The sequence below is a fragment of the Myotis daubentonii genome, chromosome 14, assembly GCF_963259705.1.
Source record: "Myotis daubentonii chromosome 14, mMyoDau2.1, whole genome shotgun sequence".
NCBI classification, from domain to species: Eukaryota; Metazoa; Chordata; class Mammalia; order Chiroptera; family Vespertilionidae; genus Myotis; species Myotis daubentonii.
In genome coordinates, this window is record NC_081853.1 from 14,717,488 (window position 1) to 14,732,888 (window position 15,401).

The 15,401-nt window shown below is 39.8% G+C and overlaps 1 protein-coding gene across 31 annotated transcripts in view; it reads right to left on the minus strand.

The window, feature by feature from the left end:
• The window catches only part of SLMAP (sarcolemma associated protein), a 163,667-nt gene that overhangs the window by 135,841 nt on the left and 12,425 nt on the right, over positions 1-15,401 (minus strand). The window lies entirely within an intron of this gene.

The window sequence follows — 15,401 nt, forward strand, 5'->3', positions numbered from 1 at the left end:
AGGCAGGGTCGATGGGGAGGTTGCAGCGCCACCCCGTCACGCACATAGCAGGGCCAATCAGGGGGTTGGGGAGCTCCCCCCTGTCACGCACAGAGCAGGGCCGATCAGGGGGTTGAGGAGCACCCTAGTCACTCACAGAGTAGGGCCGATAGGGGAGTTGGGGCACCACCCCCTGTCACACACAGAGCAGGGCGGATCAGGGAGTTGGGGTGCTGCACCCTGTCACACACCAAGCCGCAGGGCGATCAGGGGGTTTGGGCGCTGCCGCCTGTCACGCTGATCCCAGTGCCGGGAGGCCTCGCGGCTCCGCTGATCCCGGTGCTGGGAGGCATATTACCCTTTTACTATATAGGATAGAGGCCTGGTGCCTGGGTGGGGGCCGGCTGGTATGCCCTGAAGGGTGTCCTGGATCAGGGTGGGGGTCCCCACTGGAGTGCCTGGCCAGCCTGGATGAGGGGATGATGGCTGTTTGCAGCTGGTCACACACCCTTCAGGGTGGGGGTCCCCACTGGGGTGCCTGGCCAGTCTGGGTGAGGGGTTGAGGGCTGTTTACAGGCTGGGGGTGACTGAAGCTCCCAACCGCTCCTTTTTTTTTTTTTTCATTCTGGGCCAGCTTTAGCTCTGAGGCTTGGCTCCAGCTCTTAGGCCTCCGCTGCTGAAAGCAGGTATCTGGTTTGTTTGGGTTCTATAATCGAAACACTGTTTCAACTCCAGCTCTGCGATCCCGGCTGGCTGAAAGCAGGTTTCTGGGGTTTTGTTTAGCTTCTATATTTGAAACAATGTTTCAAACTGCAAGCTCAGAGGCCGGCAGCGGCAGGCGGGGAACGTTGGCGTCCTCCATCACTGAAGCAAGCAAGCCTCATGTTCGCTTCAAGCTGCCTGGCTGCCGGCCGCCATCTTGGCTGGCAGTTAATTTGCATATTACCTCTTTATTATATAGGATACACAGATGCTCCTTGACTTACAATGGGGTTACATCCCAATAAATCCATCACCATAAGCTGAAAACATTGTAAATCAAAATGCATTTACTACAACTACTCAACATCTTAGCTTAGCTTAGCTTAGCCTACCTTAAATGTGCTCAGAACATTTACATTAACCCACAGTTGGGCAAAATCATTTAACACAATGAACACACTGTCAATTATTGGTTTACCCTTGTGATTGCCTGCCTGACTGGGAGCTGCAGTTTGCTGCCACTGCCCAGCATCACAAGAGAATATTGTGCTGTATATTACTAGCCCCAGAAAAGATCAAAACTTAAAATTTGAAGTACAGTTTCTACTGAATGCATATCATTTTGTACCATCGTAAAGTTGAAAAATCCTAAGTTAATCCTTTGTGATTTGGGGACTTTCTATATACCGAAAAGCTTTTCTGCCATCTTTATGTCATATCAACCCAGCCTCCACCTTATCTCTCACTCCCATGTAACCACAGTTACTAATTCCTTATGTATCTTTCCAGACTTCTTTATGCATAAATAACAAATATATTTTCCTACTTTCCCCCCCTTTGCACAAAGGTAGATTATTATATATAGTGTGCTGTTCCTTGTTTGTTGTAATGTTTTGTTACCTGACAATATATTTCCTCATCCTTTTTATAGATTTTCCGATGAAAAAGAACATCAAAGTTAGCCCCTTACTTTATAACTCATCTTATAATTCCCTTACAACCATCCCAACAAAGACACCAATGCAGGTGCAATAAAAAAATCTCTGGAATTTAAAAAAACTTATTTGATATTTTTATTGTAAAGAATTTACTGAAGTGTAGAATACTACAAAGAAGTGAACAAATCAAAAGTGTACAAGTTGGTGAATCGCCCTAAGTGAACACAGGGTGTAACTACCACCCAGGTCAAGATATTAATAACATATCATCTATCTCAGTTTTTAAGTATTTCATAGTATACTAATATCTAGAAAATATGTTAGAGAAAATTAATGGTGTTGACTTCCTAAACTTCCATTTGGGATATAGTTTAAAGAATTATTTCTTATATTCCATTTCAGATGGATTGACCATTGTTATTTTCTTTTAAAAATTTTAACTAAATTGCTCATAGATATAAAAATAAAAACAAAAATAAGAACTAAAGAATAATAAAACAAACATCCATGTACCTAACTAACACCCAGATTCAGAAGCCCCCTACTCCTCCCATCTGGGCAAGCAGTATGGCTTAATGGTTAAGAGTGCAGACTCTGGAGTCAGACTGCCTGGGTTTTTTTAGAAGGTTTACCACCTATTAGCAGTGTGATTTGGAAAAGTTAATGTTTTCTGAATCCTTATAAGTTTCTTTATTTATAAATGATAATAAATATATGCCTGCTTCACATATAACTATGTGAATTAAATAAGTATGTATTTGTAAAGTATTTAACACTTTCCAGCACATATTATGCCAAATTTAGGTATTTTTATATTCACTCTCTGCCTCTCTCATAAGGAAATATGTTTACCATTTTATTACTGTATATGTAATAAAACAGATTTATGAATAATTTTGTGCTTTTTAAATTTTTATTAACTGGCATCATAGTTTAAGTATTTCTTTACAACTTGTTTTTTTCATTTAACATTTCGGAGATTCATCTAATAAATAAATACAGCTGTTGTTAATTTGTGTTCATTCCTGTACAGTTTTTCATGGTGTATATTAACAGAAGTGTTTACATATTCCTGTCAATGGACATATATCTGGATTATTTCCATTTTTTTTACTACCATAAAAAATGCTACTATTAAACAAGCTTGAAAATGTCTCCTAATGCAGATAAAAAAAAAGTTTTTCTAGACTATATACCTAAGTGAAGAACTGCTGGTACACACAAATTTAACATTATAACAATGTCAAATTGTTAATCAAAATAATTATATCACAACATAAAATGCTTTTATTAGAAGAGATGTCTTAACTCCACGATCTGAAGTTTTCAATTTATGGAACTAGAAAACGGAAGAGGAAATTACACCCAAAGTAAGCAGTAAGAAGAATAAAGAATAGAAATCCATGAAAAACAAAAAATAGAGAAAAATCTATTAAAGATAATTCTTTAAACAACTAGTCAAAGTAACAAAGGAAAAAAAGATACAGATTACCAATACTAGAAATGAGGATGTGACAGTACTACAGATTCTATAGATAGTAAAAGGATAACAAGGTAGTATTATGATTAATTTTATGCTAAAAAATCTGACTTAATGAAATAGACACATTTCTTAAAAAGATACAAACTACCTGCCCCAGCCGGTTTGGTTCAGTGGATAGAGCAGTGATGGTGAACCTATGACAGTGTGTCAGAGGTGACACGCAAACTCATTTTGGGTGACGCGCATCGACAGACACAAAAAATTGCATAATTCAAATATTTGTCTCTCGCAACGTCCAGAGTTGGGCATCACTCGAGTAATATTACTCACGTTACTCATGATCAATAATGCAATTCTAAAACTGGAGGTAAACATGTACATCGGTGTTGCGTAGCAAAGATACATAGTGAAAACATCCAAGATACATTGTTCCAATATTGACAATATAAAAAGGTTAAGAATTGCACTATAAAGAGATTAATCTTTACTCATAACATTTTATTTTTACTCCAGTGACAAAATGCCCAATTCTGGAAACGGCCTTGTTATTGTCAACATGTGCCTCGGGTAAGCTTCCCGTGCGTTCCGGTGCATTCGGCAAACGGACGCACTTGATCGCCATGTTCATTAGTAGACAGGAGTGGGAGGGTTAGAAGAAAAAGATATACAGTGCAACAGTGCTCGACGAGACATTCTGCGTGTCGGATAATTGATTACAGCACCATATATTTGTTGGTTATACATACTATCTTTGAATTGTTTTGCACCAGGAGTCAGTGCAACAACACTGCAAAAAGTTAATAGGTAAGAAACCTATCAACCTTTTATAAAAATGCCGTGATTTATATTTATTTATTTTTGCAGCCTTGTGATGGAGAATCAAAAAAATAAAAAAGCAAGATTGAATGATAAAGGAAGTGGAAGTAGCAGTAGCCGACCCTTTCAAGACATATGGACCGAGATGTATGGGATTGTCGACAGAAACAACAGATCACTGTGCATACTGTGTAAAGAAACGGTAGTAAGCAGAATGTGGAATGTAAAGAGACATTTTGAAACTAACCATTGTCAGCTCTTGAAAAAAAGTATCGATGAAAGGAAGGAATACATTTCTAGGCAGCTACACCTCTATAAAAGTCAATCAAATTCCATCATTAAATTTGTAAGATGCTCTACAAATTTAACATCAGCAAGTTACTGTATTGCTCACTCCATAGCTCAGCATGGAAAAGCCCTCAGTGACGGAGAATTTATTAAGGAAACATTTCTAAGATGTGCACCAGCTCTATTTCACGATATGAAAAATAAAGATGATATTATTAAAAGAATTTCTGAGTTACCACTCAGTAGAAATACTATCAAAGACAGAATAGATCTTAACAAAAACGTACAACATCAATGAAAAAAAGACTTAAATAGTTGTAAATATTTTTTGATTTCTCTTGATGAAACTACTGATGTCACATCAAATGCTCGGATGGCCATTATTGCTAGATATTCTGATGGTCTCACAATGAGAGAAGAGTTGATAAAGTTAGAATCAGTGCCAATAAGTATATCAGGAAACAAAATATGTAAGGTTGTTATAAAAAACATTCAGTGACCTAAACATTGATATCTCTAAAATTGTGTCAGTCAAGACAGATGGGGCACCAAATATGGTGGGAAAAAATGTGGGATTCCTGAAATTGTGTATGGAAGCTATTAGACATCCACTTGTACCTTTTCATTGCATTATCCATCAGAAGGTGTTGTGTGCCAAATTAGGATTCTCAGAATTGAATGATTTAATGTCAGTTGTAACAAAAATTGTGAATTTTATAGCTTCTCAACCCCTTCACAAGCGAGAATTTTCTGCACTTTTACATATTCTACATTATCTTCTAAGAGGCTTTTTCAAAAAAAGACAGGTTGTTGTGTGTGTTTTTAAAAATATATTTTTACTGATTTCAGAGAGGAAAGGAGAAGGAAAGCGAGACAGAAACAAAAATGATGAGAGAGAATCATTGATCAGCTGCCTCCTGCACACCCCACCACCCGGACATGTGCCCCTGATCAGAATCGAACCTGGGACCCTTCAGTCCGCAGCCAACACTCTATTCACTGAGTCAAACCAGCTAGGGCAAAGACAGGTTTTTTTAAGTTAGTACTCCTATAATTTCTTTAGAGAACGGTAGTGTGTTGGCAATAAATTTTTAACTACCTACTAAATACTGGGCACTGTACCTTTATTATAGAGCTACATGGCAGCATAGGCTATTAGAGTGACCTTTAAGAAGCTTACAGGCTAATTAGGGCCAGAATAATATATAATCAAGGATTAAGTTTTGTGATAAACAAGATCTAATTTCAAAATATTAAGAGAAGGAGTAGCCCTAACTGGTTGGGCTCAGTGGCTAGAGCGCTGGCCTGTGGACTGAAGGGTCCCAGGTTTGATTCCGGTCAAGGGCATGTACCTTGGTTGCAGGCACATCCCCACTGGGGGGGGTGCAGGAGGCAGCTGCTTGACGTTTCTGTCTCATCAATGTTCCTAACTCTCTATCCCTCTCCCTTCCTCTCTGTAAAAAATCAATAAAATATATATATTTTTTAAAAAAATTTAAAAAAAGAGAAGGAATAAATTGGTGAGGATCATGACAATCAATAAAATTTCATGAAGAAACATTAAACCTTCACTTAATTCTGATTTAGAATAAAAAATCCAGAATTTACCCAAAAATAGCCATACTTAAAATGGCCAACAGATAAAAACCACAGATTAATGCAAAACTTGCATGTGACAGTAACAGAAAATGAAAAATATAATAAAAATAACCATTTAAAACACACATAAACATCATATAGATTTTTATTCTGTGTGCTTGCACTGCTTAGGGTCATACGTAACTAAGATGTATTCAGTCTAACTCAGACAACCAGAAACTCAAAATTCAAAAGCAAAAGTAAGTTGACAGGTTAGGTGAGATGAATAACATTATTAACGATTACTCTCAGAATATTACATAAGTCATATGTATGGTGCCAAGTGGGTACTACAATTATTGGGGGGTGAGGGGGGAATCCCTCCGTAAATTACATAAATGTGTAACCACTATGTTGTACAAGTGAAATTAATACAAAATAATACTGAGGCCCTGGACGGGTAGCTCAGTTGATTAGATGGTCATCCTGATACGCCAAAGTTGTAGATTCAATCCCTGGTCAGGGCATATATAACAATCAATGAATGCATAAGTAAGTGAAAAAACAAATTGATGTCTCTCTCTCTCTCTCTCTCTCTCTCTCTCTTTCTCTCTCTCTCTCTCTCTTTCTCTCACTCTCGCTCTTTCTCTCCCCCTCTTTCCTATCTCTTTCCTCTCTCTCTTCCCCCTCTCTAAAAAATCAATGAAGGTGTCCTCAGGTGAGGATTTTAAAAATAAATAAAACAAAAAAGCTGCAGCTAAAACAACGATAAATTTTTGATACAATTCTTAAATCAGGTCACTGGCAAGGGGTAGGGGAGAACTATTAAATCCAAGTATAATGCCAATAAACTTTATTGATGCTTATCTGACAACTCTACCTGCACACAAGTAACAATTATGAACGAAAACCTCAGCTTAGAGTGTCAATTTGAAATGGCAAGACTAGACACAACAGGTCGATGTTTATCTATCTCTCTCTGAAATCAATAAAATATATATAATAAAATATTTTTTAAAAAGAGTATCTCCCCCCCAAAAAATAAAAATAAATAAAAAGAGTATCTCCCTAAAAATAAATAAATAAAATGGCAAAACTAGGACTACTACATAAGTCTTGTGTTTTAAAATATATTTTAACTGAAATTCTGATGTACCTATCACTTAATACCTGTCTCTGACTTGAACATTCCCATGCAATAGTTTATTCATCATTATCCTTGTAACTTTCATTCTTCATTCAAAATTATAGTATTTAAATGAGTTTATTCCATAATTAAAAATGACTGACAAAAAATATACCTTGCCCAGCTGGCATGGCTCAGTGGTTGAGCATTGACCTATGAACCAGAAGGTCATAGGTCGATTCCCAGTCAGGGCAAAAGCGGCTCAATTCCCAGTGGGTGCATGCGGGAGGTAGCTGATCAATGATTCTCTCTCATCTTTGGTGTTTCAACCTCTCTCTCCCTCTCCCTTCCTCTCTGAAATACACTTTAAAAATATATTAAATATATATATATACCTTAAAATGATGCACACAGGCATAATCTTTCAATATGTCAAGAAACAATCTTGAAAATAAGAAACCATAGTTTGAAACCTTCGAATCTTGTCTACTAACTATACCTATGAATCCAATCTTCATCATTTTCCAATCACCCTATTATGAACTCAGCATATTAAAGCAGATGGGTGTTTCATAATCTACTATTAGAACATACTAGCTTAGTTATTAAACAGGGTTATCTGAATGGATTAAGGGGAGGCATGGCTTTCCCCAAAGTTGCAAATCCAGGTTTCTTACTCCCAGATTTGTGCCTTGGTTCCCAAAGGTTTCTGGCTTATTGCCCCATCAACCCTTGTACGTTAACCCTTATACAACTTTCCTGAAATGAAGCCTTACTCAGGTTTACCTCTATCATTTACTAGTAATCTAAACTACTTGATCAATGTAGTAATATGGCTCCTTAACATAGAATTGCCTCCTGACTATCCTCTGGGCTTATGCCTTTTTATGCAGACTTCCTTACACCAAGGATTCCTATTATTTTCTACCCCAAATTTTCAAGGTCCAATTTAAGTCCCCCTTCCTAAACAAACAAGCCTTCCCTAATCTTAATCAAATAGAGCTCTTAATTCCATTAAGAACATAATTCTTCCCTAATCGTTTATGGGGGTTAGCTTTCACTCTTTGAAGACTGAAATAACATCTTAACACCTTCATTATGCCTGTGTTGCCTAATATTAGCTCTTTTACATACTTCCTGATTGACTGACTAGATTCTTGTCATAAAACTTATTCAACTCCTTTCATGCTAAATCTTCAAGTAATGCAAGCCAGGTATGCTACTGATTTTTATTGCTTTTAACAAGGAAACTATACGAACTTTGTAGTAATGGATAACAACAGCTAAGATTTGGAAACAGCTTAAGTGCCCATCAGCAGATGAGTGGATTAAAAAACGGTGGTACATATATGCAATGGAATATTATACTGCTGTATAAAAGAAGGAACTCTTACCATCTGCAACAGCATGGATGGACCTGGAGAGCACTATGCTAAGTGAAATAAGCCAGTCAGAGAAAGATAAATACCACATGATCTCACTCATTTGTGGAATATAATGAACAACATAAACTGATAAACAAAAATAGAGCCAGAGAAAAATCCTATCTAATAATAGACAAACATGGTAATTGACCATACCTCTGCTATGCTTCCCATTGGCTAATCAGCAGTATATGCAAATTAACTGCCAACAAAGATGGTGGCCGGCAGCCACGTAGCTGAAGCAAACATGAGGCTTGCTTGCTCCAGTGATGGAGGAAGCCAAGGTTCCCCGCCTGCCGCGGCCCAGCTCTGAGCTCCGGAAGCAACAATGTTTCAATTATTGAAGCTAAACAAACCCCAGATATCTGCTTTCAGCCAGCCAGGGCGACAGAGCTTAGAGCGCCAGTGATGGCAACAGAGTTTCAATTATAGAAGCTAAACAAACCCAGATACCTGCTTTCAGCCAGCCACGGCCTCAGAGCTGGAGCGAGCAGGACAGCAACAATGTTTCAATTATAGAAGCCAAACAAACCCCAGATACCTGCTTTCAGCCAGCCATGGCCTCAGAGCTGGAGCTGGCTCTCAGCTCCAGGGACAGCTATAGAAAGTAAATAAATCCCAGAATAAAAAAAAAAAAAAGGAGAGGCTGGGAGCTTCAGTCGCAGACCAGTCTGATAACGGCCCTCAGCCCCTCATCTAGGCTGGCCAGGCACCCCAGTGGGGACCACCCCCCTGAAGGGGGTGTGACCAGCTGAAACAGCCATCATCCCCTCACCCAGGCTGGCCAGGCACCCAAGCAGGACCCCCACCCTGATCCGGGACACCCTTCAGGGCAAACCAGCGGACCTCCACCCATGCACCAGGCCTGTATCCTATATAGTAAAAAGGTAATATGCAAACTGACCCTAACAGCAGAACAACTGGGAATGACTGGTCACTATGACACACACACTGACCACCAGGGGGCAGATGCTCAATGCAGGAGCTGCCCTCTGGTCAGGGCGCTCTCACATGGGAGGAGCTCTGCTCAGCCACAAGCCAGGCTGATGGCTGCCAGTACAGCAGTGGTGGTGGGAGCCTCTCCTGCCTCCTCAGCAGCGCTAAGGATGTCCGACTGCAGTTTAGGCCTGCTCCCCACTGGCAAGTGGACATCCCCCGAGGGCTCCCGGGCTGCCAGAGGGATGTCTGATTGCCATCTTAGGCCCAATCCCCCGGGGAGCAGGCCTAAGCCAGCAGGTGGTCATCCCCTGAGGGGTCCCAGACTGCGAGAGGGCACAGGCCGGGCTGAGGGGCCCTCCCTTGCCCCCGAGTGCACAAATTTTTGTGCACCGGGCCTCTAGTCCTATATAATAAAAGCCGAATATGCTAAGTGTCCAGTTGTTGAGTCTTCCATTCAACCAAAGTGTAATATGCTAATGATATGCTAAAGCCGCTCAACTGCTTGCTATGATGTGCACTGACCACCAGGGGGCAGACGCTCCGACCAGTAGGTGAGCTTGCTGCTGGGGTCTGGCCGATCAGGACTGAGCAAGATGGGCCGGACATGCCCTGGAGCCCTCCCACAGTCCCTCTCTGGCTGGTCAACCTCCCGCATCCCTCCCTGGCCCCAATCATACACCAGTGGAGTCCCTCGGCTTGGCCTGCGCTCTCTCGCAATCCAGGACCCCTCAGGGGATGTCAGAGAGCCGGTTTCGACCCCATCCCACAGGCCAGGCCTAGGGAGCCCACTGGTGCATGAATTCATGCACTGGGCCTCTAGAATTTTAGAATATAATAGAAGTAATCCTGTTATTTGCAAATTTTTAATATTTCCTACAACTTTTGTGTTATTACTATGTTAGTACACTTTTGGTAATATTATTATATTTATATTTAAAATCTTTTCTTGAAATATTAGTGTTTACTGCATGTAACATTATTATATTTAAAATTGTTTTTCTTGAAATAGTAATGATTATTGCATGTAACATAAAAAACAAAAAACATTTAAAATAAAAAATGGATAACAGATATTAATTATAAGACTATCTGAACTGTTTTTTAAAAAATACTTTTTATTTCTTTTTATATTTTAGAGAGGAGAGAGAGAGAGAGAGAGAGAAATATCAATGATGAGAGAGTATCACTGATCAGCTGCCTCCTGCATGCCCCCTATTGGGGATTGAGCTCACAAGCCTGGCATGTGCCCTTGACTGGAATTGAACCCGGGACCCTTCAGTCCGCAGGCCAACACTCCATCCACTAAGCTAAACCAGCCAGGGCTATTTGAACTGTTTTTACACACAACACTTCTGACATCCAATGGGTGGTGACTTTTGCAACACCACTTCAACTGTCCAGTATAAAACCGAATGTCCTATAACTCAATTCAATTCGGTTCTGACACTACCTGGAGTTAATGTTAGATCCAACAAGTTAAGTGCTCAGTCCCACAAGATTCCCCCTACTTCAGATGCCTCTCCAAAAGTCCTGGGTTGTCACTGATACTTCCAAACAATCAACTATAAATTTAGTTTGATAATTCACTAAAATGACTCCCGGATCTCAGGAAAGTGATTTACTATTACCAGTTTGTTATAAAGGAAACAATTTAGGAACAGCCAAATGGAAGAGATGCAAGGGCAAGATATGGGGGAAGGGGCTCAGAGTTTCCATGTCTGGGTGAGCCACCCTCCCAGCACGTCAATGTGTTCACCAAACCCAAAGCTCCCTGAATTTCAATGTTCAAGAGTTTTCACAGAGCTTAATTTTCAACCTGCCACCACTGCCCTTCCTGGAGATTGGTAAGTGGGGATGAAAGTTCCAACCCTCTAATCGCCAGGTCTTTCAGAAGACCAGCCCCATCCAGAAGCTATCTAGGGATCCCCAGTTACCAGCCATCTTATCATCACATAAAAAATATTCTTATCACTCTGGAGATTCCACGAATTTTAGGAGTTGTGTGCCAGGAACCTGGGACAATGACCAAATATTTATTTTTCATTATATCAGACTATTTCTCTAACACATTTCAAAAAGTTTCAAGGTATTAAAGAATTATCTTAGTTTAGATAACTCCAAAGACAGAGATATTCAAAGAAGATAACCTTTTTTTTAATCCTCACCCAAAGATATGTTTTTTATTGATTTTTAGAGTAAGAGGGGGTGGAAGGGGGACACACAGAGAGAGAAATATCAACATGAGAGAGAAACATCAATACATCAAACCCGCAACCTAGGCATGTGCCCGAACTGGAAATCAAATCCACAACCTTTTGATGTACGGACAACACTCGAACAAACTCAGCCATCCTACCAGAGCCAAAGAAGAAAAGTTTTTTAACAATGAAAAAGCACACTGATGGAAAATAACCACACAGGCTTTACTATGTAAGTACACCAACAACAAAAAAATAAAGAAAAATTATAATAACCACAAGTTATTGAGTACTTATTCTGTGCCAGGCATTCTGCTAACTGCTATACATGAATTATCATTAAATCTCTACAACAATCCTGAGGTATTAGCCTCCTTTTACAAATGAGTAAAGGAAAAGGAGTAACAGAGACTCCCCAAGGTCACACACCTGGTAAGCAGTGAAGCCAGGATTTCAACTTAGGTAGTCTAACTCCAGAACCTTTAAGCTTTTAGCCATACTGCCTCCCCTATGCCTTCTGTCAATGATGTTCAACTACCCCCAAAGGTTTGATAGCAGCTCTGTTTTCTCCTTCCCAATTCTGTTAACATCTGGGTTTGTATTTCCCAAAATACATCATTCTCGTTTAGGCTTTTATGTCTTAAGCACATGCTGTTCCCTTGGGCTGGAATGCCTTGCTCTTTTTTTATCCAGTTAGCAAAGCCCTACTCACTCTTCAAACAGCAGCTTAAAAAACAACTTTCTCTGTGAAGCCCTCTTCATTCCTTCCACATTTTCTGCCCCCAATCCTGGAAAAAGGAATACATTACTCCCTTAGCTTCTTGGAAACAATGATTCACAGATTGTTCTATTGTTGGACTTATTTGTACTGTAATTATATTTTTCAGTGCTATGTACCTACTGGACATTACGCTGCACTGCAAGCATGAGACAGATACTTGTTAAAGATTAAGAATTCATAATGGTCCCAGTTTAAGTTCAACTATAACTTAAATGAACATTTTCTTCTGGTCAAGACAACATCATTCGTTCTAATAATATTTTATTGCACTTTATGTGCCTGCATACACAAAAGATTCATAGTGAGTAAAATTAATGTCTTAAGCTTCTCAGGTTCAGACTGAGACTTTTAAACTGTATTTTTCCAACCATTTCTCAACTCCCACATTAAGACTTTGGCACTACAATTTCTCAATATTACCCAAATTGTGCCTGTTAACAAATATTTCAAAATTGGAAGCACACTCTCGATCTACTAAATTTGTTAAAACAAAAGTCTAATCAAGAGTAAGACAATTCATAATAGGATATTAGTGATAATAATTAAGCTAAAGGTACTTCAAAAGCTGCTCTGTTGTCCTAGCCGGTTTGGCTCAGTGGATAGAGTGTCAGCCTGCAGACTGAAGGGTTCCAGGTTTGATTCGGTCAGGGGCACATGCCTGGGTTACAGGCTCAATTTCTCCACTGGGGGCGTGCAGGAGGCAGCCCATAGATGATTCTCTCTCATCATTGATGTTTCTATCTCTCTCTCCTTTTCCCTTACTCTCTGAAATCAATAAAAATATATATATATTTTTTAATTGCTGTTAATCCTACCCACAACTGAACACTCGCTCTACACTCTTCTACCTCCTACACTCTAATCTGCTTTCACTAACTTATTACTCCATCTAACATTTCATTTTTTATAAGAACTTGTTTGAGATATAACTCACCTACCATACAATTCACCAATTAAAAATGTACAATTCAGAATTGTGCAACCATCACCACAATCAATTTTATAACATTTTTATCATCCCAAAAAGAAATCCATACCCATTTAGCAGTCATTCCCTGTATCAGCCAGGACTCTCCAGAGAAACAGATGAAAAAGACAGAGAGACAGACACAGAGACAGAAAGATATTTTAAAGTACTGGCTGAAGTGACTGTGGGGACTGTCAAATCTGAAATCTTCAGGACAAGCCAGCAGGCTAGAAACACAGAGAAGAGTTGTTGTAGTCTTGAGTATGATGACTCTCTAAAGACAGAATTCCTTCTTCAGGGAACCTCAGTCTTTTCTCTTAAGGCCTTCAATTAATTGGATGAGACCCACCACATTCTGGAGGGTAACCTGCCTTGCTCAAATCTACTGATTTAAATGTTAATCACATTTAAAAATACCTTCACAGCAACAACTAGACTGGTATTTGGCCAAAAATGGAACACCAGGGCCTAGCCAAGTTGATATATAAAATTAACCATTACTCCTTTACTCCCAGTCCTTGGCAACAACTAATCTACTTTCTGACTCTATTGATTTGCCTATCCCACACATTTCATAGAAACAAAACTATACCACATGTGGCCTTATGTCTGGCTTCTTTCACTTATCCTAGTATTTTCAAGGTTCATCTATGTTGTAGCATGTATCATTACTTCATTCCTTTTCATTGTTCAACTAGAAGCCTGGTGCATGAAATTCATGTGTGTGGGGGGGGTTGTCCCTCAGTCCAGCCTGCACCCTCTCCAATCTGGGATCTCTCTCACAATCCAGAACTGCTGGTTCCCAACCGCTCGCCTGCCTGCCTGATTGCCCCTAACCACTTCTGCCTGCCAGCCTGATCACCCCCTAACCATTCCCCTGCCAGCCTGATTGATGCCTAACTGCTCCCCTGCTAGTCCAATTGCCCCTAACTGCCCTCCCCTGCAGGCCTGGTCCCCCCAACTGCCCTCCCCTGCAGGCCTGGTTCCCCCAACTGCCCTCCTCTGCAGGCCTGGTCCCCCCCAACTGCCCTCCCCTGCAGGCCTGGGTTCCCCCCTAACTGCCCTCCCCTGCAGGCCTGGATCCCCCCCAACTGTCCTCCCCTGCATGCCTGGTCACCCATAACTGCTCTCCCCTGCAGGCCTAGTTCTCCCCAACTCCCTCCCCTGCAGGTCTGGTCCCCGCAACTGCCCTCCCCTGCAGGCCTGGTCCCCCCCCCCAACTGTCCTCCCCTGCAGGTCTGATCGGGCCCCAACTGCCCTTCCCTGCTGGCCTGGTCCCTCCCAACTGCCCTCCCCTGCCGGCCATTTTTGACCACATGGGGGCGGCCATCTTTTGTGTTGGAGTGATGGTCAATTTGCATATTACCTCTTTATTAGGATAATATTCCATTATATGGTATATCACATCTTATTTATCTATTCATCAGTTGATGGACATTTGGGTTCTTCCTACTTATTTTTTACTATTATGAATAAAACTGCTATGAACATTCATACAAGCTTTCATGTAGACATATGTTTTGATTTCTCTTTGGTTTATTATAGCTAGAAATAGAATTGTTCAGAACTACAAATTTTGTTTATTCTAGAAGCATAACTACCATACCTATACTTGTAGCATACAATATGATCTTATCTCCTAAACCTGAATTTTTGAAAACAGAAGGAATCTTGTAACTAGCATCTAATAATATAGTTAGTATTTCTATAGTTAAACAGTTAAAAAAACAAATGTAGTAACTTTTTCTAAATTAGATTTACTTATGTGGAAAAATATATATATATTATATTCCATTTAAAGCACAAACTCCATAGATATTAAACTTAGAAATTACCCAACAAAAGAAAAAAGTGCCCTTTTTAGTATATTATATTATCTGAACAGTGATATTCTAATATACTCGGTGGGGCAAAAGTAAGTTTATAGTTGTGAGTATGCAAATGTTTATTCTTATATTATTTATTAATTTTTGTGTTATTTTCCATACGAACTGTAAACCTACTTTTGCCCTACCCATATTCACATGCAAACAGGTGTTTTTATTCAACTTGTAAAATGTTAAATGATACTTTTTTGAGGAACTGATCTTCAACTAAAACTATACTGATTTACTACCAAAATATCTAAGCATTAAAAGACAATATTTTATTTCAATGCATTTTTTTCTTTTGATCTATGGTG